Raw genomic sequence first — 26,473 nt, forward strand, 5'->3', positions numbered from 1 at the left:
TGGCTTAGAGCTGTTGAGCGCCACCTTCAGCCCAGGGCCTGATCCTGGAGATCTGGGATCCAGTCCCAGGTCAGGTTCCCTGCATGGAGCCTGCTTCTCCCTCTGCCTGTGTCTCTGCCTCTCTCTCTCCTCTCTGTGTCTCTCATGAATAAATAAATAAAATATTTTTTTAAAAAAAGAAAGAAAAGTACAGCAAAGATTAAAAGAAACTTTTTCCTATATAATGCCTTTCTGGAAACTGATTTTGTGGTTTAAAGGTTGTTTCTTCTCTTTCTTGCTTCTGCAGGTATAAGTTTCAATTGTTTATTTGAAATTTTTCTTGCTTCTTGAGGTAGGTTTGTATTGCTATAACCTTCCCTCTTAGAATAGCTTTTGCTGAATACTAAAGAATAAAATAAGTGCCACTTATTTTAATTTTCATGTCTCCATTCTCTGTGATTTCTTATTTGACCCGTGCATCATTTAGTACAATGTTATTTAGCCTTAATCTATGTGTGTTCTTTCCAGACTTTTTCTTGTGATTGATTTCTAGTTTCATACTACTATGGCTGGGAAAGATGCATGATATCATCTCAATCTTTTTGAATTTATTGAGACTTGTTTTGTAGCCTAACATGTAATCTATTCTGGAGAGCATTCAATGTGCACTGGGAAAAAAATATGAATTTCACAGTTTTTGTATGGAATCTCTGACTATATCCATTCGGTTCATCTGCTCCAAAGTGCCATTCAAAACCACTATTTCCTTGTGGATTTTTTCTTTCAATGACCTATCTATTGATATAAACAGGGTGGTTAAAGTCCCCTACTATTATTGTATTACTTTTTTTTTTCTTTTAGGTCTGTTAATAGTTGCTTTATCTATTTAGGTGCTCCCATGTTGGGTATATAGATCTTTGTTAGACCTTGTTGGATCATTCCCTTTATCAATATGTAGTATTCTTCTTTCTCTTGTAGTCTTTGTTTTAAAGACAACTTTGTCTGATATAAATATTGCTACCTCAGCTTTCTTTTCACTTCCATTTGTATCATAAATCTTTTCCCATCATTTCATGTTCAATCTGCATGTATCTTTTAGGTCTGAAATGATTCTCCTGTAAGCTGCATATAGATGGGTCTTGCTTCCCATCTATTCATTCAGTCACCCTATGTCTTTTGATTGGGGTATTTAGTCCATTCACGTTCAAAGTGATTACTGATAGGTATAGACTTATTGCCATTTTGTTACTTATGGCTGTTTTGTATTTCTTTTTATGTTCCCTTCTCTTGCTCTATTCCTATGTAGTTTGATGCCCTTCTTTAGTGTAGTGATGCCCTTCTTAATTTTTTGTGCATCTACTACAGACTTTTTATTTGTCGTTACCTTCAGGTACAAATATAACATCTTATGCATACAGCAATCTATATTAACTTTATGTTTGCTTAAGTTTGAACCAATTCTAAAAAAAAAAAACTAAACCAAAACCAATAAAAGGAAGGAAACAATAATAAATAATAAAAATAATAAATAATAAAAAGCAGAAATAAATTAAATAGAGACTGAAAGAAACAAGCAAACAAAAAAATAGAACAGATCAATGAAGCCAGGAACTGATTCTTCGGGAAAAAATCAACAAAACTGATAAATCTTTAGCCAGATACACCAAGAAAAAAAGAGAAAGGGCCTAAGTAGATAAAGTATGAAATAATGGAGGAGAAACAACTGAGATTACTGAAATACAATGGATTATAAGAAAATATAAAAATTATATGCCAACAAGTAGGACAACTTAGAATGGATGAATTCCCAAAATCTATAACCTTTCAAAACTGAAAGGAAGAAATAATAGAAAATTAATAGACAAATTACTAGCAACAAAATTAAATCAGTAATCAAAAAACAAAACAAAACAAAAAAACCAAAAAAACCCAACAAACAAAAGTCCAGGACCAGATGGTATTACAGGTAAATTCTACCAAACATGTAAAGAAGAGTTAATATCTATTCTTAAACTATTCAAAAATTAAAAAAAAAATTTAAAAAAAGAGAGAGAGTGAAAGAAGTAAAGCTTCCAATTCATTCTGAGGCCAGGATTGCCATGATCCCAAAACCAAAGACACTAAAAAAAAAGAAAACTACAAACCAATACTTCTGATGAACACAGGCCCAAAAATCCTCAACAAAGTATTAGCAAGCTGAATCCAACAATATAATAATAATAATAATAATAATAATAATAATAATAATAATTCAACACAACCAAATGAGATTTATTCTGGGGATTCAAGGGTGGTTCAATATTTGCACATCAATCAATGTGATATATCACAGTAACAAAAACAAGGATTAAAAAAATATGATCATCCCAATAGCTGAAGAAAGAGCATTTGAAAAAGTGCAACATCCATTCATGATAAACTCTCAACAAAGTAGGTCTACAGGGAATACACCTGAATATAATAAAGGTCATATATGAAAAACCCACATGAACCCCATACTCACTGGTGAAAAACAGAGCTTTTCCCCTAAGATCAGAAACAAGACAAGGATTTTCACTCTCACTACTTTTATTCAAGATAGTATTGAAAGTCCTGGCCATTACAATTATATGAGAAAAAATAATAAAAGCCAATCAAATCGGTAAGGAAGTAGTAAAACATTCACTGATTGTAGATGACATGATACTACATAGAGAAAATCCTAAAAGACTACTTACAACTGATAAATGAATTCCATAAAGTCATAAGATATAAAAATTAACATAATTTCTATACAATAACAATGAAGTAGCAGCATGAGAAATTAAGGAAACAACTGCATTTACAATTGCACCAAAAAGAATAAAATACCAGGGATAAATTAACCAAAAAGGTGAAAAACTTATAGCCAGAAAACTATAAAATATTGATGAAAAAATTGAAGAAGACACAAACAAATGGAATGATATTCCAATTTACAGACTGGATGAAGCAATGCTGTTAAAATGCCTATACTACCCAAATCAATCTACAGATTTAAGGCAATCTCTATCAAAATGTCAATAGCATTTTTCACAGAAATAGAGTAAAGAATCCTAGAATGTGTATGAAACCACAAAGGACCCCAAATAGCCAAAGCAATCTTGAGAAAGAAGAACAAAAATGGAGGTATCACAATCCCAGATTTCAAGGTATAATACAACGCTGTAACCAGAACAGTATGGTACTGGCATAAAATAGACATGTAGATCAATAGAACAGAATAGAAGGCCCAGAAATAAATCTGCAACTATAAGGTCAATTATTTTGTAACAAAGGAGGAGGCAAAAGTATACAGTAAAGACAGTCTCTTCAACAAATGGTGATAGGAAACTGGATAGTTATGTGTAAAAGAATGAAACTAGGGGTGCCTAGGTGGCTCAATCAGTGAAGCATCTGCCTTCAGCTCAGGTCATAATCCCAGGGTCATGAGGTCAAGCCCCACAACAGGCTCTCTGTTCAGAGCCTGCTTCTTCCTCTCCCTCTGCCTGCCACTTTGTCTACTGTGCTCTCTCTCACTGTGTGTCAAATAAATCTTTAAAATCTTTTTAAAAAACAAACTGGGACATTTTCATATGCCATATAGTAAAATGAACTCAAAATGGATTAAAGACATAAATATTAGATTCAAAACCATAAAACTTCTAGAAGAAATCATAGGGAGTAATTTCTTTTACATTGGCCATAGAAACATTTTTTCTAGATATATCTCCTCAGGCAAGGGAAACAAAAGCAAAATTAAACTACTGGGATTACACCAAAATAAAATGTTTACACAATGAAGGAAACCATCAAAAAAAAAACAAAAAGACAATTTACTGAATGGGAGGAGACATATGCAAATGAAATATCACCAATAAGGGGTTAATATCCAAAATATAAAAACTTATACAACTGAACACTGAAAAACAAATATTCTGATTAAAATAGGCAGGGGACCTGAATAGACATTTTTACAAAGACATATATAGCTGGCCAACAGACACACGAAAGATGCTTGACATCAATGCAATTAATTTAATTAATTAACTTAATGCAAATTAAAACCACAATAAGATATCACCTCACATCTGTCAGAATGGCCAAAATCAAAAAGATAAAAAATAACTATTGGTAAGGATATGGAGAAAAAGGAAGCCTTGTGCACTGTTGGTAAGCAAGCAAATTGGTACAGCCAACCTGGAAAACTGTATGATGTTCCTCAACAAGTTAAAAACAGATTATCATATGATCCAGTAATTCCACTATTGGTTATTTACCCTTTACCCAAAATGAAAACACTAATTAGATACGCACCCTTATGTTTATTGCAGCTTATTTATTTATTTATTTATTTCTAAATAAATTAATTTTTATTGGTGTTCAATTTACCAACATACAGAATAACACCCAGTGCTCATCCCGTCAAGTGTCCCCCTCAGTGCCTGTCACCCATTCACCGCCACCCCCCGCCCTCCTCCCCTTCTACCACCCCTAGTTCGTTCCCCAGAGGTAGGAGTCTTTATGTTCTGTCTCCCTTCCTGATATTTCCCACACATTTCTTCTCCATTCCTTTATATTCCCTTTCACTATTGTTTATATTCCCCAAATGAATGAGAACATACACTATCTGTCCTTCTCCGATTGACTTACTTCACTCATATAATACCCTCCAGTTCCATCCACATTGAAGCAAATGGTGGGTATTTGTCATTTCTAATGGCTGAGGAATATTCCATTGTATACATAAACCACATCTTCTTTATCCATTCATCTTTTGATGGACACCGAGGCTCCTTCCACAGTTTGGCTATGGTGGACATTGTGCAGCATTATTTATAATAGCAAGATATGGAAGCTTCCCAAGTGTCCATTCATAGATGGGTAAGGAAGAGGGGAATATATATATATATATATATATATATATATATATATATATATATGAATATTAGTCATAAAAAAGAATGAGCTCTTTCTATTTGTGACAACATGGGTAGATCTAGGATTATGCTAATAATCCACATGTAAATCCACATCTAGGATTATGTAAATGAATTTCATTTACATGTGGAATTCAAGAAATAAAACAAATGAACAAACAAAAAAGGAGACAAACCAAAAACCAGATTTTTAAATACAGAAGACAAACTGATATTTGCCAGAGAGGAGGTCGTGGGGTGGGGGATGGATGAAATAGAGAGGATTAAAGAAGAAAAGGTTCTTTCTCCAAAAAAGCTCCCAAAGTTTACACATATTAGGATGAATTAACTTGTAAACCAAAGGGGAAAAGATATTAACCTTTAAAACCTAAAATATTTCAAAATTAGTTACCATTATGAGTATATGAGACAAATTTCTAACTAAATGATGTTTCTGCCTTAAAAAATAAGACAGAAATAGAAAGATATGGTGAGCAAAAGCAACAGCTGCGTTCTTCAGCCTAGATCCTGATTCCAATGAGCAAAGGTATCCATATAAAAGATGGGATCTAAATAAATAAATAAATAAATAAATAAATAAATAAATAAATAATGGGATCTGAAAATGAGGGAAAGACACCATTTACTTAACAACAAAGAAAAACCTTATAGAATTTTAGCAATCTATTACAACAATCGAAAGGAAATAGGGAAGGCTTCCTGGTAGTTGCATCCCCTGTGTAATTAATGGCATAAACATGGAACCATCTACTAACAACTCCCAACTTCTTGTTGCAGTTCATATCTGGTTCCCATAGAAAACCAATACCTTAGCTTTCTATGGTTAGTTATCTAAGTACATGGTTCTTCTCTGGTTGTTTTCATTACCTTTCCTTTTCTCCTGAATTTTGGATGATCATCTCAAGTTTGTCTTCCACATCTTTTATATGACTTACTGGATTCTTTAATGCTTTATAGCTTTTAGTGCCACACCTGGTTCAAGTCCAGCTGCCTGAAAGCTGTTGGTCTAATACAGCCACTTTTCCATTGACAGTGCTAGGCATAGTCACTGTATTGTGATGGTGGTAGAAACTTCAGATGTCATCTATCCACAGCCCTGTCCTTGCTTTCAGGCATCAACCATTAAAATAAGGGGATTTTATTGGAGATCTGCCTAGATTTTCTTTACTTTTTGCCCTAATTTCTCCTACTGTTTTCTTGGGACAGAATGTTGTGAGGTATCTATTATGAAATTCTTTCATTCACTCCTATATGGACCACATACTGCAGAAATTACTCAATACTTTCTGCTATGTGGACAGACTCCTTTCCTAATTTCATGTACTGGTATAGTCTTTTAGTTTTTGCCTACCTTATACTACTTTAGTTTCTATAGTTTATCGATAGAACAGATAAAAGGGAAGCATTGGATGTCTTAGTTCACTCAACCATATTCTTAGAGAACTATTGTTTCCAATTCATTTTATAAATCAAGAAAAAAATCATTTAAAACCCTGGACAATGACAAATTGAAAAGAAAATTACAGAATATTTTCAGTTATATCATATGTATATAATCCCAATAATAATGTGTTGTTAACACCATAACCAAGTAGGATTTATTCTAGAAAAGCAAGAATGGTTAAATGTTAGAAGTTTAGAATGTCAAAAGAGAGAAATTGTACAATCAGTTCAAATCATGCTAAAATATGGGGAAAACTGAACACTTGTCTGATAAATATTATAGTATTCTGAGACTGAAACATTTCCTAATATTGGAGTAAAAATTAAAAAAAACAGATTGGAATAGACTAAGAAGCCTAGTAATAGACTGATATGTAGTGTATATAGTTATTTACTAGGTTATAAATAAGATATTCAAAACACTGGAGAAAGAATTTCATTTGATAAATGATCTTTGGACAATTGGTTAAGTATTTAGATATTCATAAATAAAGACTACCCCATGCTGTATACTTAAATGAATTTCATTTGTTGTTAAAAAGAAAAAATAAAGCGGTACAGTAAATTTTTAATAAGTAAATATTTAAATGACATCAGAGACAGCTTTCTAAAACACAAAAATATAGAACAAAATATCGAAGAAAGTATGGATATATTTGATCATAGAGAAAAGTAAACACATCTCTGCATTAAGAATATAAAAATTTAAAGATGAATGATAAACTAGAAAAGATAATTGCAGCAAGGAAAGAAGTAATAGGCTTAATGGATGAGTGCTTTCAAAATAATCAGAAAAAAAATAAACAATAGAAACACAAGGACAAAAGCAGGCAACTAAAAAGAGAAGAAACACAGAATTGCCAAAACATATATAAAAAGATTTTAACTGCGCTCAAAATCCAATGTTAAGCATTATTACAATCTCCAGCTTATTAAATAGAGGTTCCCAGGGAGAATATTCTGGCTTTGCTCTGGTTCATATAGAGCATCTAGGTTATCCTATCTTGAGCATTTGCCTGTTATCTGTCTCATGTTGACCACCAGAGAGGAATCTATGTCCTGATAATTTTTTAAAAACCTGAGATTTCTTAGGAAAACCAAATTCTTCAGTATCTCTGATTAAATGCAGAAGTCTATAGAACACTGAGGGCTTAAAAAAAAAAAAAAAAAAGATAGGAAGGGACACACGGGGACAAATGACAGCCCATTTATCCTGTTTCCCTGATAATGCCTCTTTTGCTCCTTTCCCTTGGTCCTCTGATTTTAGGTTGGTGCTGGGGCAAGGGTGAAATGATGGAATTGGAAAGGCACTGGTGAATTTCTGTGGAGAGTAATTCTGAGTAAACCACTTTTCTGACTCATCCCTGGATCAGGCTCTTCTTGCCTGACTCATAGTTTATGGGGAAAGTCACAGCCAATAAAATTTCCTGAGACGCTGTCTGCCAAACAGTCGTTGCTTAGTCACAACTCTGGGGGAAGGGGTTATGGAAACAAGACCAGAGATAGCTCTGGTTGAAATCTTAAGACTGGAAAGTAGTAATCTAACCTTAAGGAGAGCACTAAAAAACTCGGTGATGCTTATTATGCAGATTGCTAATAATAAAATGGCCTGCCAAGGGAAAAATGCAAACTCTTTCAATAGCATTAAAGAAATCAACAACTGAGTAATATGCAGGTATCAGAGTGATTAAAACCATTCTTAATCATTAAAAAAGTATATACAAAATGATTTAAACATCCACAAGGTTTTTTAAACTTAGGTAGGAAACAATTGCATCCTATAGAAAGTTGTGAGACAGTAACAATGTATGTAGCATCAAGAGTGAAACTACGTGAAATGTAATTTAATCACTAGATGCATATGAGAAATGCATATTATTTGAGTATTTAGAAACACAGGCTTCATAATTTCTTTTCTCCTTAGTGGCGCATCTTTAGAGTATATATGGTGTGACTAATTTCCGAGGTCATTTTGACCTTTACTTCCTAGTGCATAAAGTATTATTCTTCTGTAAAGAAGTTCATAGTTTAATGGATAAGGTGTCAGGGAATAAAAAAATGAGACTAAGCAAGAATACTCTGGTTCTTGGGCTCTCTGTTATAAATAATGCTCTCATTAAAATTCTGCCTCGGAAGAAAGGCAAGTCCATTAGTCTAGGAGCTAATTTTTACTGGCTCCTTAGATGTATGCATATTAAAAATTCAGCTTTTATAATTGCCAGTCATCAACCACCTAGTCATTGCTGTTCTTGGAGTTTTTAATTATTTACTTCATTTGCATAGACACTCCAATTTATGATCAACCATTTAGTTATCAAGGGACAGTTTAGTAATTTTTCTTTTACATTTTTATTTATCCCTTTTGTATTCCTAGGAAAAGCTCTGAGTCAGACCTTGTACCACCAGTGCATCATACCAGGAAATAAAAACTACAACCACCTCAGTGAGTACTATGTGGAAACCATGGTTACTGATAGAACTTGGGCAAATTAGGGTTTTATTAGAACAAATAAAGACCTCATGGACAGTTAAAATATGCTGTTTCTGAGTTCGGCATAATGGCTTATGTGAAAATATCTAATAGCGCACTGATGCCAATAGTACTTATTTTCTGTAATTTCCTTTTGGGAGTGGATCTTTTCAGGAAAATAATAACAAAAGTGGCATATTCAACAACTAAAACATAGTCACATCTTATTTGTCATCCCAATTATATTCATGATCTCTTGTTTGGAATCTGTGTCATTGTTTCCATTTCCAATGATAAGATTGGAAGAGTTCAGAAATTAAGTGACCAGTTTTAATGTTACAGAAGCCAGTGATGGTTGTGGGAATAAATTCTGAACTCCATCCTTGTGCCATAGGACATTGCCTGTTATCCTGCATGGCCTCTATACAGATTGGATGGTCTCTCCTACCTTTCTAAAAGAGAAAAAGATATAAAGGAGACTTATGCTCTAATTTGAATTCTATTTACAAAGGTACAAATTATAGTTTTGCATCCTCTTATCCAAGTAAACAGTGTCTTTCCAAAATCATTGAAGAATGTTTTATGCTGAATCTCTTTGTCCCACTATAGCTAATGTGAGTGTTACATTTGGTGGTAATGATGTGAAAGAATGAGACAAGAAGGGTGGGCCCAGGATAAACAAACAAACAAACAAACAGAAACACCAAAATGGCACTTATTTAGAATTTGAGAACACGAAAAGTATTTCAACAAAGTACTGGCAAGGTCCACCATCTTGAAGAGATTCACGTACTCAAATCCAAACAGATATTTTACTTCTAAATCATTATGATAGCACTATCATAACTTTAGTTTTTTTTTCCAGAAAGAAATATACACACATACTTCTAGGCAAAAAAAATTCCTTTTTCTTATCTTTGCCCAAGTCTTTAGTGTATTTTAGAAATTTACTTAATATAGTACTTATCCTGAATCACCCCTGATCTAGGGAATATGCACCTTCCGTTTTTCATGTGGAGAGGTGTCACAGATATTTTGGCTGCAACTCTGCAAGAGAACTGAGCCTCCCTCAATTCTAATCAAATCTGTCTTGTAACGTTTGATGTTTGAAATAAGTCCACTATTAAAGCTAACATTTCTATTGTGTGCCACCTGATGTTTAAAACAATATATATATTTTCTAAAAGAGTGGAATATTGAAAAGACTTTGTTTCCCCCCACTGCCTCCAAGAAGCAACTCAATTATTGAACAAAACCATTGCTTTGTCTATCATCTGTGTTCTGCTACTGGCTCTGGCAGCAATAAAAGTGATTGATTTGTAATCACTGGTCTTATTGCTCTCCCTCCCCCTGCACTATCTGGAGGCTTTCTTCACATAGAATGCTGAAAAGTTAATGTGAATGGAGCCAAACAGCACCACCTGGATAGTGGGAATTGATTACTGAGTCCTCCTGTGCCACAAGACTTCAGTGCCATTGTGTTGAAAGCTCCTGGTGTGCAATCTACGGAAAACCCCCAGAGAGCAGAGTAGGTGAAGGACAACAGTGTAACAAAGGATGACAGTTCTGAAAATTACAAAATCACTCCTTCCCAATGCAGACAAACTTAGTACCTGAAAATAATTTTTCCCTGAAAACTTGACATCAAAGAATAATTTTGATTTATTTTCCTTTCTGCTTTTCTATTTCTCATTTTCAATAAGACATCCATCTAAATTCACCCAGTTATCAATACAGGTTTTATCATGTTTCACTTCTATAATATAGAGATTATGCTTTCTCCCTTGTGCTAGCCTTATTCTGCATATTTTTTTAAAGTATTTTATGGCAGTTTTTGAGTTTATCTGATACTTCAGTAAATGGCATATATTTATTGTGGTGTATTTTTTTTTTCCTGTAAATATTGCCCTATTCTAGGCACTGAAGGGGAAAAAAAAATACTTAACCTATTGTATGTGTTCGGAAAGAATTCAAGCTCAATAAAGAAACACATGATGAGAATGGACATGAAAACAGAAGTGGAGAATAGATAGGCAGTAAATAGAGGCATGAATAAAGTTTGATGCAATACTTAATTATAAGTTGGGAGTGAAATGGGGGAGACAAGGAAAAGCATCATGAAAGAGGTGGCATTTTTTTCTAAGCCGTGATGCTTGAGGATTTTGAATGACAGAGGGTCAGGATATATTAGAAACAGGAGTTAGTGTAAGATGGTGCTTGGCAATTTGGGGCGGTCATAAAGTGCTCTTTATGATTGTAATTCAGGTGTATTAGAGGGTTGTGTGAAGGTGAGCCAGGAAAGGTGGCTGGGGCAAGATTCTGGGATCTTTTAATTTCACGAGGAAGTTTTATAGATGACATGGAATTAACAAGATTTAAGAACAGATCCACTTTCAAGGAAGATAAATCTGGTGACCATAGGTAGGGAAGATAAGTAAAGGGGACTTCCAAAATGAGGACGCTATTTTGAAGGTTATTTCGTTAGTTCTAGCCACAAATGATGATTTGCACTAGTAATATGAGTAAACTTGAGAATCATTATATACATGGAAACCAGCATGACATTTTAAAAGTGGTTGACAAAGTTTGGAGGGAGGAGTGGGTCATATGGAAAAATTATCAGTTTTCTCAACGAGGCCAAAGTGATATTTCAATGGCTGAGACAAAGTCTCCTGATTTAATTGAGAAGAATGAGTGATTCATTATACCTGGGTTTCAGAGAGCACTTCATATTTTAACAAGGCCTTTTAACTATTTTGAAATGTATAATATTAACAAAGAAAATATTTTTCTAATGGTTATACAAATTCATGTGATCTCTCATTTAAAAAAAAATCAGTAGAGCTGTATTATTATCTACTTAAAGCATTCAAAAATACATCTCTACACAGTGACACCTCAGAGAGGCATATTGTGGAATATCCTGGCACTTTCCAGCTTTCTCTTTATTTGTTGTTTCTACATGACCCCAGTCAAGTGAATTTTAATTAGCTTTATTGTCTATTCCATTCTCAAATGCTAACAATTCTCTATGCCCCTTGCTTCTGCCCTTTCTTCTAAGGTTTTTTTTTTTTTTTTTTTTCTTCACTGTAAAGGTTTATATATTACAAGAGACAAAAACTTTCCTGATTTCATTAATTTAAAATTATTTCTTGTGTGCCAGCTATGTTCCAGTTGTTAATCTAAGGGTTGTGATATAAGATTACACATGGCATTTTATATAACTGACTTAAAGTAGATTCTAGATCAAAATGTCTTTGTAATCTTAGGATTATTTTTAAGGATAATCAAAAGTCACTGGTTTAACCATGATAAATATGTTAGTGACATAGTGCTTAGGAACATGATTTTGGAGTGAAACAAATATGATTATTTAAGTGCTGATTCTAATCTTACTAGCTGTGTGGACATGGGCAAGTTACATTAACTCTTTAAATTTCAACCTTATCATCTGTAAAAATAACGATAATGCTGGTACCACACACTTATAGAATCACTTGAGATAAATTTTTAAAGTTCTTAGCATAGTGGCAGTTCTAGGTACATTGAGTATACTATTAAATTTTCATTTTTCAAAGGAAAAAATGAGTTAAAATGTGCACCTTCTAGAGTAATACAATAAAAAGTGCATTAAATAGTCCTTCTTTTCTTTAGGGCATATTTCCTTTTAATTCAAGCCATAGTTATTACTTGTGTAAAACACAAATCAGTTGTATTACCGCACAGAGTATTTAAACATCTTCAGTGAATTTACAGAATTCTGTTTAATAGCAGTTACAAGCTAGAAAATTGCCAGGGGGCCCATTAAAACTAATTCAAATCACTATATCAAATGGACAGCTGAAATTTTTTTCATTTGTTTATATCTGGTTTCTGTAATTCAGTTAGTGGGTCAGCTTACAATTTAATTGGAAAGACTGTGAAGTAAGGGACAGTTTATCAAATAACTTTCAGGAATTGAAATGGTGAAATCCAGATGGCCCTAGATATACAATCAAGAAGATGGCAGAATGATACATATATGATGCCTAGGTCTCAGTATTTCTGGGGAAATGCCTAGGGTTAGGCAATGATGACCTCTAAGAAATTTTTAGCACCCTAAATGAGTTAATTTTCAGAGGAAGGTAATAAGTGCTCATAATATATAGCTATTGCCAGTCTTTAACCTTATACTAATGCTGTATGATATCTTATACAGAGCTACACTTACATCTACAGACATATTTTGAATCATCAAAGGATATATGTTTATACAATTTTTCAGCATGTTGGTTTTTTCTTTTACCAATATATCTTGAATATTTCTCTTAAATACAGTATACATGACTCTCCATTATAAAATGACTACATAGTATTATACTACATTTATTATTTTCATTCACTTAATAATTAATTATTGAGCAACTACTAAATATTAGGCATTATTTGAGAAGCTGGGGATACATAAATGAACAAGGCAGTTCAAAATTCCTCCACTCATGGGAGAGATTCTAGTGGGGAGAGACAGATAATACAGATGATAAATAAGTAATTGATATCCTATTAAAAGGTGACAAATGAGGGACACCTGGGTGGCTCAGCGGTTGGGCGTCTGCCTTCGGATTGGGGCTTGGTCCTGGAGTTCCAGGATCAAGTCCCACGTTGGGCTCCCTGCATGGGGCCTGCTTCTCCCTCTGTCTGTGTCTCTGTCTCTCTTTGTCTCTCTGTGTCTTTCATGATAAATAAATAAAATCTTAAAAAAAAAAAAAAGGTGACAGATGATATTTTAAAACTAGAGTAGGCAAGATAAATAGGAAATGCAAGAGTGAGTGAGATAGTGGGTATCTTAAATAGAGTGGTCTGGCATGGTCTCATTGAGATGGTTACATTTGCAAAAGTACTAGAAAGACAGAACAAACCATGTACATATTTTTGGGAGGTGGTTTCAGGAAACAAACAAGAAAAGATACAAAGGCTATGAGGCAATGGTATGACTGCCATGTTGTAGAAATATAAAAGAAACCAGGGGGATCCCTGGGTGGCTCAGCGGCTTAGCACTGCCTTTGGCCCAGGGCGTGGTCCTGGAGTCCTGGGATCGAGTCCCGCGTTGGGCTCCCGGCATGGAGCCTGCTTCTCCCTCCTCCTGTCTCTACCTCTGTGTGTGTGTGTGTGTGTGTGTGTGTGTGTGTGTGTCTATCATGAATAAATAAATAAATCTTAAAAAAAAAAAAAAAGAAACCATTGTGGCTAGAGAGGAACCAGCTAGAACTGTGCTGTCCAGTATGGTACCCACTAATCACATGTGGCTACTGAGCTAATGCAATTTGATATGTACTGTAAATTATCAAAAATATCTCATCAAATATATTTATATTGATTATGTGTCAAAATGATATTATATGTGATATGCTGGGTTAAATACAATATGCTGTCAAATTAATTTCACCTGCTTTTGCCTTTTTTAATGTGCTACTAACAACTTTACAATTGTATATGTGACTCACATTACATCGCTACTGGACAGTGCTGAGCTAGAGGAATGGTAAGAGGTGTACTCAGAGGTAAGAGGGGTACAAAGGGCAGATCACACAGGTCATTGGTCAGATACTGGCTACCATTTTATAAAATGAAGAGCCTTTGGGGAGGTTGAACATACGAGTAACTGATTAGACTTAGGTTTTGCAGGAATTGCTCTGGTGGCAGTGTCCAGAAAAAACTTTAAGGATATAGGAAGTGAAATATGAACAGTTAGGAGATTACTACGATAGGAAAGGTGGTACCAACAATATTTTGTAATGAACTGGATGTCGAATCAGAGGAAGAGAGGAGTTAAATAAATAAAATTTAAAAAAAAAACAGCTTCAAGGTTTTTGGTCTGATCATTTGGAAGGATTGTATTACCATCAGTTGATGTGGGCAATATGGTGGGAAATGCAGGTCTGAGCAAGTGGTAGTAAAGATCAGGAGGTTGGTTTGGGGTCTTAAGTTTAATATGCCTACTAACTATTAAAATGGAAATGTTGAGAAAGCATTTGGATACATCAGTGTAGAAATCAGAGAAAAAGTATATATGTCAATCTTTCTTTTGAATTCTACATTGTGTATGTGTGGGTATGTGTAAATTTGGCATCTTCAACATACAGGTCTTGGTATCAAAAGATACAGACTTGATGAAATCACCAAAGTAGTGAGTGTAAAAAAGAAAAGGTCTAAGACTGAGCTTTGCAGGACTCTATGGTTAAGAACCCAACAAATAAGACAGAATAAAAGGCTGAGTGTATGGGTGTACACTTTAATAAGTGGCTGGATGTAATGGGTGAAGATTGTTAAAGTTTTTATTTGGCTGCTTTGATTTTCTTGGTGAAATAAAAGCAGAGACATCAGATGAAAGTGAGGTAAAAGAGAAGAATGTTGGAGATTTTTTTCAGGAGAGGTGGAAGAGTGAATAGTTGCTGGGCTTCATTAAGGACACACTGAGATTTAAAGTAAGATCAGGGCAGCCTGGGTGGCTCAGCAGTTTAGTGCCACCTTCAGCCCAGGGCCTGATCCTGGAGACCCATGTCCAGTTCCCTACGTGGAGCCTGTTTCTCCCTCTGCCTGTGTCTCTGCCTCTCTCTCTCTCTCTCTGTCTCTGTCTCTCATGAATAAATAAAATCTTAAAAAAAATAAAGATGATTCAGCATGATTAAGTGTGTTTTATTCTCCCCTGACAGATTTATTTGCATAGGAAAAGGCAAAGTTTGTAGAATTTGGATGTAATTTAAGTAAGCTGAATAGAAGAACAGAGGGGTTATCAGGCAAGTTACAGTAAAAGTGATGGTTCAGTGAATTTTAGGTCCTGGATCAGTGAAAGGAGTATTGTCAAGAAATCCTGCAGAATCAAAGTGGGACACATGAAAATGATTCTGTAAAGAGGGTGTTGTTGTTGTTGGTGAAGTCTAATATTCTAGACTGTATTAATGATGTGACTGGGGTAGGGTGTAAGATAAATCACTGGTGGGAAGAGGTCCAGAAGCTGAGAGGTCATGATGTTGGATGGATTATCTATTTATCTATCATCTATCTATCATCTGTCTATCTATGTAAATCACAGTTCTATACATGTTGAATTACAGAAAGTGACTTTAGGCCAGAAGCTATTTTATTCAGGAACTAAGGAAATTTCAGAGTGAGGTGATGGTGGACGGTATATTTTATAGATGAGGCAGCAAAGAATAAGGAAACCTACCACACCTCCAGCCTCAGTGAAGAAAGACTAAAAGTCAGCCACCAACTGAGAGGGAATTGGTGGCTTAAGGGTATATCTGTGTTTGCTAAAAGTAAGAAGATAAAAGGGGCCTTCAAAAAATGAAGATATGGGGCACCTGGGTGGCTGTCAGTTAAGGATCTGCCTTGGGATCAGGTACCATGATCCCAGGGTCCTGGGATGGGGTCCTACATGGGGCCCCCTGCTTGGTGGAGCCTGCTTCTCCCTTTCACTTTGCCTCTCCTCCCCACTTATGTGTTCTCTCTCTTACATAAATAAAATAAAATTTAAAAAGGTATAATAGATTTTTGCCTATGCTGAACAGTAAATTCCAGATGTTACAGTAGATGGATTTTTAGGAATTTTACAAATGTGAGAGAAGACAGCTACATGGATACACCATTCTCAGTCATGCATTCTCCCACTAAAGAACAACTAGATTGTTTCCAATTTTTTACTTTTACCAACAATGTTAAGGTCAAGGCCCTTGGCAAATAGAACTGCTGGGTATAAAATGTGCCCCAATAAATTTTAATAGTATTGCCAAATAGTGTATCAATTTATACTGCAAACAATGATGAATATGAAAGCCATGTTCCTAAGCCACTTGGATAGGTAAAGAATAATATCAAACTTTTAAATCTTTGCTCATGACAATCAAAAAAAGCTCCTCCTTGATTTTTTTTATTATATTTTGTGCAGCTGATGTTGGTCATATTTTCACATTTTTTTTTATTCTGGGTATTCCTACTGATGTCTTTTGCCTTTTATCTAACAGGTTCATTAGATACAACTGACATAAAATAACCTAGACATGATTAAAGAGAAAAAATTGCAAAATTTTGACAGTGAATAGTGCTATGAAACTATCACTATATCCAAGATGATGAATGTATCCATAACCTGCAGGGTTCTACACACCTTCTTTCTTGACCCTCCTCACTCCCACATCATTCAGGAAACCAGTAATCTGTTTTCTGTCTGGTGTTTTATAAAAATAGAAGTCACTCTTTAGGTCTTGCTTCTTTTATTCAAAAAAATTATTTTGAGATTCATCATGTTACGTATTGATAATTCATTTTGTATATCAAAAAATTTGTTGCTGAGTAGTATTGTATTATATGGATATACTACAATTTCTCTGTTCATTTGTTGATGAATATTTGTGCTGTTTATAGTTTGAGGCTATTACAAAAAGGCTGTTATGTATAGTGTTTGTATAAATATAAATATTTCTTTCACTTGAAAAAAACTTCAGAATAGAATAGCTGGATAATATGGTAGGGTAAATGTTTACCTTAAGAAGTTGCCAAATTATTTTCCAAAGAGATTTTTCTATCACTGATTTCGAATTCAATGACAGTGTAGGCAGAGAATATACTTTGCATGAATTAAATCCATTTAAGGTTTTTGAGACTTGTTTTAGGGCCTATAATATGGTCTCTTTTTGTAAATAATTGATTTGCAATTGAAAAGAATGTGTATTCTGCCGTTTGTAGGTAGAATGTTCTACAAATGTTCAGTCATTTTAGTGGATAAAACTGCTAACACAAAACACAACAGGTACTGGTGAGGATGCAGAGAAAGGGGAACTCTCTTGCACTATTGGTGGCAATGCAAACTGGTGAAGCCACTGGAAAATAGTATAATATTCTTCAAAAAATTAAACACAGAGGTACCCTACAATCTAGCAATTGCACTATTTACCCAGAGGATACAAAAATAGATTCAAAGCGATACATGCAGCCTGATGTTTATAGCAGCATTATGCATTATTTGCAATAGCCAAATTATGGAAACAGCCCATATGTCCCTTGATTGATAAATGGATAACGAAGATGTAGTATATATGTACACACACACACACACACACACAGATTATTATTCAGCCATGATAAGAATGAAATCTTGCCCTTTGCAATGACATGGATGGAGCGAGAGAGTATTTCGCTAAATGATAAATCAGAGAAAGTTAAACGCTATATTATTTCACTCACATATGGAACTTAAGAAACAAAACAAATGAGAAAAGAAAAAAAATAAAAAGAGAGAGACAAACCAACCAAGAAACAGACTCAACTACAGAGAACAAACTGCTGGTTACCAGAGGGGAGGTGGGTGGGGGATGGGTGAAATGAGTGATGGAGATTAAGGAGTGCACTTGTGATGAGCACAAGTGGGTGTTGTATGTAAGTGTTGAATCACCATATTGTACATGGGAAACTGATACTACACTGTATGTTAACTGGAATTTAAATAACAATGTAAAAAAAATTTGCTCTCAAGTCATAAGAAAAAAAAAAAGAGTTCCAATTACACATATAGTAAATCATTCAAAGTTGTCCCAGAGTTCAGTGAGATGCTTCATAATCTTTAAAATTCTTTTCATTGTACATTTTATTTGGAGAGTTCTTATTGCTATATCTTTTTTCTTCTATAATTCCTATTTTGCCATTAATCTCATCCAGTGTATATTTTATATTGGGCACTATAATTTTCATCTATAGAATTTTTATGGAACACAGTTAACTGTTTTAATCAGATCAAATGTTTTTAGGATGTAATTCTAACATCTGTGACAATTCTGATTGATTTCAGTTGATTGTGCTTCCACCTAAATTTTAGGTAAGGTTTCCCTGCCTCTTTTTAATGCCTGGTAATTCTTTTTTTTTTTTTTTTTTTTTTTTTTTAATGCCTGGTAATTCTTAATTGAGTTTAAAAAAATGAGAACTTTACCTTTTGGAGTGCTGCATTTTTCCTATTCCCATTAATACATGTGTGCATTTTTTCTGGGCTGCAGTGAAATTACTTGTAAATAGTTTCACCCTTTTCAGCCTTGTTTTCATAATTTGTTAGATGGGTCCAGAGAAGTCCTCAGTCTAGAGCTGCTCATTCCCTACTGCTGAAGCAATTCCTGAGAGCTGTAAAATACTAAGTGTGCTGGTTAACTTTATGTGTCTACTTGGCTAGGCCATGGTTCCCAATTTTTGGTCAAAGATCAGAGTAGATGTCTCTGTGAAAGTATTTTTAGATGTGTTCAACATTTAAATCAGCAACACTGATTTAAAAAGATTACTTTCTTTAATGTGGGTAGGACTAATCTGCTCAGTTGAAGGCCTAAAGAGAAAAAAAACTAAAAAGTTTTCTAAGAAGGAGGAAATTCTGCCTTCAGATGGCTTTTAAACTCAAGCTACATCATCTCTTCTTGGGTCTCCAGTCTGCCAGCTTCTCCAGAGATTTTGCATTTGCTAATTCATCCCCCACTGCCTTGACCCCAATCTTTCTGTATATGTTCTATTGGTTCCAATTCTCTGGAGAACTCTTCCTAATACTGAGTAATATACTAAGACCTCCCTGATATTCAACCGAATGCCCCACAAATTGTGTTTTTCCAATCCTATTGGAATATCCAGAATTTCCAGTACTATGAAACTTTAGAAACTGCTTCCTCTAACCTTTCTTATGATTCTTTCTCCAGATTCAGGTACTTTCCTCAAACACATGCACTGATCACTGTTCAGCTAAATGCTCCTGGGGCAACCTCTGAAGATCTTTAGAGTTCTCTGTGTAGCACTCCTCTCTCCAGTACTCTGTCCTGAAAGCTCTAGCCACCTTGTTTTCCCTGGACTTTCAACTTCTCAAGTCCGGGAGTCTGCCATGGACCATTGCCTAAAAACTCTCTGGAGGAAGTAAGCTGAGGCACTCCTCATGGGGTTCCCGTCATTTGTTTCCTGTCACTCAGAGATCACAGTTCTTTAGTGCCTGATACCAAATATCTTGAAAACCAATACATCTGCCATGTATTCCTTCACCTATATCACATTTTAATTGTCATAGTTAAACAGTATATCTTATTTTGGGAAAGAATTTTCTGGCTTTCTCACATGTAGCATATCAGATACTGAGATTTTTTTTTTTTTGTATTCTATCACTCTCTCTGCCCATCCCTGCCCCCTAAAAAAGAAATCCTGTTGGAATTTTGAACACTTGATCTCATTTCATTAAAAAAAACCCAAAAAAACAAAAAACCCACACACAACAAAACATTTTGGGAAATTTGATTTCTTTACAACGCTAAATAATTCCAACCTAAGACAAAGAAAACCTTCACATTTACAAGTCTTTATCACAATCACATTTTATAGTTCTATTATTATAAGTATTACACATTGCTTACTAATTTTATTCCAAAGGTTTTATGATTTTTATTGTTATTATAAATAGTCCTTTTTCTTTCTTTTCTTTCTTTTTGTTTTGTTTTGATATTTGGCATTTATTAACTCATCATTTTGTGGAATTACTCTTATTTTCAAAAATTATTTCTGTTTATTCTTTTGGGTTTTGGTGGTTTACAGTCATATTTTCCACAATTAATTATATTTTTGCCTCTTTCTTTTCAAATTAAAAAAACATGAACTTAAGCACTATTTTCTGGTTCCTTAGTCTTCCTAACTCTCTAGAGTAATTGAGAAGCTAAGGTATGCAAGTGCACACACATTTCTACTGTATTTTGTGCAAATCAGGATATTTGGTTAACTTGGCATGCATACAGAATGTAGGATATTTTCCATTTTGTATGTAAGGATTTATTGTCATGTTCTTTCAGTTATTAAAAGACAAATTACACAAATACTGTAGAGGAGGTGTTAAGAGTCAAAGCTTCCTGTCTTTACTTGCCACTCTGCTCCATTTAATAGATGAAAATTACTAGACATAAGTATAGTAATTATCTAAACACCAACCAGGGATCATATCATTGAACTGATTATTTTAAATTACTGTTGACAGAATCCACTCCAACTAAACAAAACAATAGTGCTTCATTTCATACTGAAAATTTTCAATTTATTGATTTTTCCCTAACAGAATATGTCTTCCATAAATTATTACATAGAAGTTTTTTCTGTGATTTCTCATTCAAACTTTTTAGAATTTTATGTCAGGTAGACCAAGAAACATGTTCCAAAATAAGGATGTATGGTTAGGAGGCATTTATTAAGTTGCTTCATTAGTAAGCAAAAGATTAAAAAAAAATGAAGACAATATCGTTCTTTTGCTGGCAGCTACTACTGGCACTCAGCCACCCATATACTAATTTTGTAGTTTTTATGCCTCTGTGCTAGGCAGATGTTTATCTAAATCATTTAAATCTCTGTCTTCTACATTTTAGACACATTTAGTATTAAGAGATGCTCTCTGTGTAACAGCATAGATTAAAAGTTAATTAAGAAGAAGTTAAAAAAGGAGAAAAGTAATTACTTTTCCATAGGCATTTGTTTCACTTTTGGCAGGTTGGAATTGAGGAAGTGGAATAAAATCTTGAAAATCAGAAATATTTTAAGAAATCATTATTGTTTGCTTTTTTATATACTGATAAGTGCCAAGTTAATTAAGAAAAGTAATCCAGTTAGTAATAATGCAGGATGGGCTAATGGAAAAAGTAACTCTACTCATGCAATAGTATTATTTTGAAGGATTGATGTTTTTAAAGTACTAAATGAAAATTATCCATCAAAAATGGAAATCGCCTATACGTAACTGAAAATTCACACCTGGATGGCTCAGCAGACTTCTGTTTCAATACTTGTATTGTTGTGATCATCGCATGAGCAAAATTGAGTCAGCCTGGACCCTGTCTCCCAGTCATCCGTATGCAATTATGCATTCAGCATTGGGGTGTGTGGTTGGTCCCCTAAGTCAGTTTTCTAGGAATGAATTATCTGAAAACGAGCTGGTTGTCCCCAGGGACAAGGTTTCTCAGAAGGAAATCAAACGGTTGAGCTTCTGCCTTCGGCCCAGGGCGTGATCTTGGGGTCCTGGGATTGAGTCCCACATGGGGCTCCCTGCAAGGAACCTCTTTCTCCCTCTGCCTGTGTCTCTGCCTATCCCTCTGTGTCCCTCATGAATAAATAAATACGTATGTATATTTTTAAAAAGGAAATTCCATAGGAATTCAAACATACAAGAAGAGTAATTTGGGGGAGTTTTTCCTGGAGCTTTAAAAATACATAAACTCTAGTGAAAAAATAAATGTAATGAAGAGATTTTACATACCTAAGTTTATGGTACTGTGATTTAATGGGGAAAAATCCTGCTAAATGGTTGCAGAATTTAGGTTTTCCATACATGCTCTATCGCTCTCCTGCTGTGAACATCTCTAACCTTTAAAAATCCCTAGAGTTATTTCATACAGTGGTATTGTTAGGGCAAAGGAATTAGTGAATGCATATTATGGATCTCAGAAAAATCTCTAGATTAGGACAAATTATTTTCAGCCTTCCCCAATAGAGCACTGATAATTGCCATATATTTATATTAAATTCTTCATGATAATAAACACTGTAATTATAACTGCAGAATTACTGCCATTAAAAACCATTTTAATCACCTTAAATTTGCAACAACAAAAAAAAATCTCTTTGGACTGAAATAATATATGTATCTGCATAGGCAAGGAGGAACACGAATAGATCTGATTTAGAGACATAGATTCTTTGTGAGGAGTCCAAGGCCACTGCTCATCAAAGCAAGCCATGTTCAGCAAAAAGTGGACAGAAATAGTAAGCTGGATGTTCTCATTTTCATAGGTTTAGTTAGTAATTAATTAATCGGTAGTAGGGTCCATTAGACCTCAAAAATGTTACACTTTGCAAGGGAAATGTTAGTCTCATGTTTTCTCTTTTATGTTCTTATATGCTCTATGAAACACTTGAAAAGCTTCATATAGGAGCAATTATATAAATAAATCTTTGAACCAAGAATTTCCTAAGGATTTTCTAATTATCAGTTTGTATTTAGCAATAAAGAGATAAAGGGTTTTAGAAAAAGAAAAAAAAAGAGAGAAGTTATTTCACTGTTTCATTATTAACCTTTTGGAATTCCACTTAACACCTCAATCAAAACCAAAACATTTATTTCGATCACTAGTGACATGCATTAATGTCACTTGAAGTTTGAAAAAGATTTGTAAGCTTCACGTAGGTGAACAGGGTGAGATGATGGAAAGAAACAAAAGCTTTGGCATTAGTGGACTGGATTCACATCCCTATTTGCCATTTCCTGACTATATGAGTCTGGTCATGTGACTTATTTGGACTTCTGTTTCAATACTTGTATTGTTGTGATCATTGTATAAGCAAACCTGAGTCAGCCTGTACCCTGTCTCCCGGCCATCTGTGTGCAATATTCCATTCAGCATTGGGGTGTGTGGTTGGTGCCCTAAGTCAGTTTTCTAGGAATGAATTATCTGAAAATGAGCTGGTTGTCCCCAGGGATTAAGGTTTCTCAGAATGGGAAATCAGACGCAGTGTGACTACAGAAAGGTCATACTTCTAGAAGGCCAACCCACTCCTGCTTCTGAAGGTCTGACAAGCAGTAAGTACTAAAATACATTCACATTCATTCGCATCCACAGCACATCTTTGCTTTCAAGCAGCATCAATAAAAGACATTTTTGGTCAGTTCTTAATTATAACTAAAGAATAACAGTATAAAGCCCTGACAATTGTTTTGTTGGTATTGTTTTTTTTTTTTTCCTTTTTGGAATTCAAGTGCCTGACTTGAGCTTTGATTGCTGAGGAATCCATTTCAAAGAGGCATTCACTATAAAGACAGATGAACACATTGCCACACAGCTAGATTTAAAAAAGGAGGCCACCTCCCCATACTGAGGTTCCTTTGTTTTAGAGATGCTGATTTCCATAACTGACCCTTTGAATCACTTCCCTTTTCTTTCTTTGCTTTAAATTCCTACTTTTATGTTTTAAATTTACCAATAAAGAGTGAGCTGGAACAGCCTGGATGCTACCCTTGACTCCAATAAAAACAGAATGGCTAGCCAGCCTGTTAGTGCTCTTTCTCTACCTGCCATCTTGTTATGTGGCCTCACATATGCTGTGTAATTTCCAGCTCTTGTAAGTAGTAAATTTTTATTTTTTCAAAGTTTTCTGATGGTTGTTGCTGAAAGGCATCTTGCAATCAAAATAAGGACCACACAGCTGGTCCAACCACAGCATTGGTGTTTGATAGGCTGAGACTGGCACAAAACAAATATCTAGTTTTCATTTTCCTTTGTTATGGTCTGGTTAAGAAGAGTTAATATGAATTGCAAATTCCTCCCGGTATAAATTAAAACTAAATTTAATTTTAGCTCAAATGGAACTAAATTTGAATCCCCGATTCCACTGGAATAGCTATCTTCCATATTTTATGCAGTATCCCTACCCATGCTTAAATTATATCTCCCTTTAGTTTTTCTCCCTCAGGTAAAATGATCTTGTTTTCTTTCATTTCTCTTCAGGAGCTCTGGTTTTCATGTCTCGAATCATTTTTCCATTCATTGGAATTCTGGAACACTAGGGTTGTGGTCTCAAACAGGAAAAGGCATTAAAGCCTATGCAATGTTGACTGTGGACAAAAGATTTTCTTGTCATTGTCACAAAAGTGGCTTTCAGTTTTTGCCTACGTTTGCCTTTCTTCAGTACACCTCCACTTACTGCTAGAGTATGAAAGACATTATATAGAAAATCAACTAAGTTATAAAGTTTTCCCTTCTTACTGCATTTTTAGTTCATCTTGTTGTTTTAAATGCAACTCTGCTATACGGAGCAAGCAGAGGGGAAGTATGAGGGAAAAAAATCAGTTTTGCTTGGAGACTGAATATCAACAGACACAGGTGGAACCAAATTAGAATTAAAATTGACAGAAGAGGGACACCTGGGTGGCTCAGTGGTTGAGCATCTACATCCGGCTCAGGGTGTGATCCTGGAGTCCCAGGATCAAGTCCCACATTGGGCTCCCTGCATGGAGCCTGCTTCTTCTGTGAAGAGCCTGTGTCTCTGCCTCTTTCTATTTCTCTGTGTCTCTCATAAATAAATAAAATCTTTAAAAAAATAAAATATAAATAAATAAATTTGACAGAAAGGATTTTTTAGTTTACTATTAAAAAAATAACCTCTTTTAAAAAAAATAACCTCTTTTGAATTGAATTCATACTCTTGTTATTATAATATATGATGCAAAGAGGAGAGAGTTCTCTAAAATCAAGCCTAGAAGAAATGGCCTAGACCTTGACTTCACAGAATCTGTGAGCAACACTGCAGTCAGCATTGGAGGCGTGGCTGATTGCAGGCAAGTCAGACCTTACCAGATGGGAATGACCTAGAAATGAATTAATTGTGTCTTAGGGACAAGGTATCTCCTTCCTTTCTTTGCCACATTCTGAGGTAAGCCAGAAAAAGTCAAAAGCGGTGTTGAGTTATGGACAAACATGGCTAGGTAGGGAGAGCTAGGTAAGGGGGCCATGGAAGCAGGCTCACAAAAATCCCCAAAATGCTGAGGTGTAAGGAAAACCAGAGATAAGGGAACAAGCCAGACCACACTGCCCTAGGCGTGGGCGGGGAGGATGCTAAGTGCACATCACTTAGCACAGAGGACTGTGACCAACAGTCCTTTGTGACCAACAAAGAACAGCCAGACCCCAAACAAGTAAACCATTAAAGATGTTATCACTAGTCCTTACTCAATAGTGATAGCAATAGACATGTTCAAAGGTTCCCTGATTGGCTTTCAATAAAAGACCATCCTATAAGCCCCCAGAGGCAACCCTATAGGGACCCCTCTCACTTCTGAGGGCTTTCTCTGTACCTTTGCTTAATAAACTTCTAAAACTTTACTCACTTTCCTTTGTCTGATTCATTCTTCATCTCCGTGAGATGAGAACCAAGCTCTCCCGTAACAGTGGGACTATGTCAAGGATGATGAGACTTCTAGAAAGTCAACTTCTGCTTGAAAGAAAGTCACCTAATGGTTGATCCCTGGACTAAGGCCCTTGTCCAGTCTACCACGTTGGATCAGTTAATTTGGTTTACTTTGTCCAGCACTTACGAAGGACTATGGGAGGTACTAGAGTTGGAGAATGATGCTAATGTTTATATTTTAAAGAGGTTTTTAAATTGGCTGCTCTTCTCTACTCCATGCAAAAATATTTCCACCAATAAAAATGATTTTGCAATAGTAAAAAAAAAATGGAAATCATTGTTTTAGTTGACACAAATTGAGCGTATATAGCATATTCACATTTAAAAACAGTATACGAATATATTCCATTTAATATCAATATACTATATTACAAATCATGTAGGGGGAAAAATCTATTTTTTATTAAGTAAGTAGGAATATGTTAAAATTAAGCCTGCCTCTAGGGAAAAATTTATCAACTACATCTAACAACATAGGATAAAACCCCCATGATATGCAGCTGCTTGGAGCCTGACATCAGATTCCCAAGGAAAATGATAGTAATGTGCATCAGCCCTTAAGGCTGATCTATCCTCAGCTATGTCATCTGTCAGACTCTGGAAGGCAGATCCCCTGTGGGTATGTCAGTATTCTTGCTGACTCTATTAAATTGCAACTATG

General features: G+C 34.9%; 1 protein-coding gene across 1 annotated transcript in view; it reads right to left on the reverse strand.

Moving 5' to 3' along the window:
• The window catches only part of SPAG16 (sperm associated antigen 16), a 935,138-nt gene that overhangs the window by 299,784 nt on the left and 608,881 nt on the right, over positions 1 to 26,473 (reverse strand). The window lies entirely within an intron of this gene.

Source organism: Vulpes vulpes, chromosome 16 (genome assembly GCF_048418805.1).
Source record: "Vulpes vulpes isolate BD-2025 chromosome 16, VulVul3, whole genome shotgun sequence".
In the NCBI taxonomy this organism is placed as follows: domain Eukaryota; kingdom Metazoa; phylum Chordata; class Mammalia; order Carnivora; family Canidae; genus Vulpes; species Vulpes vulpes.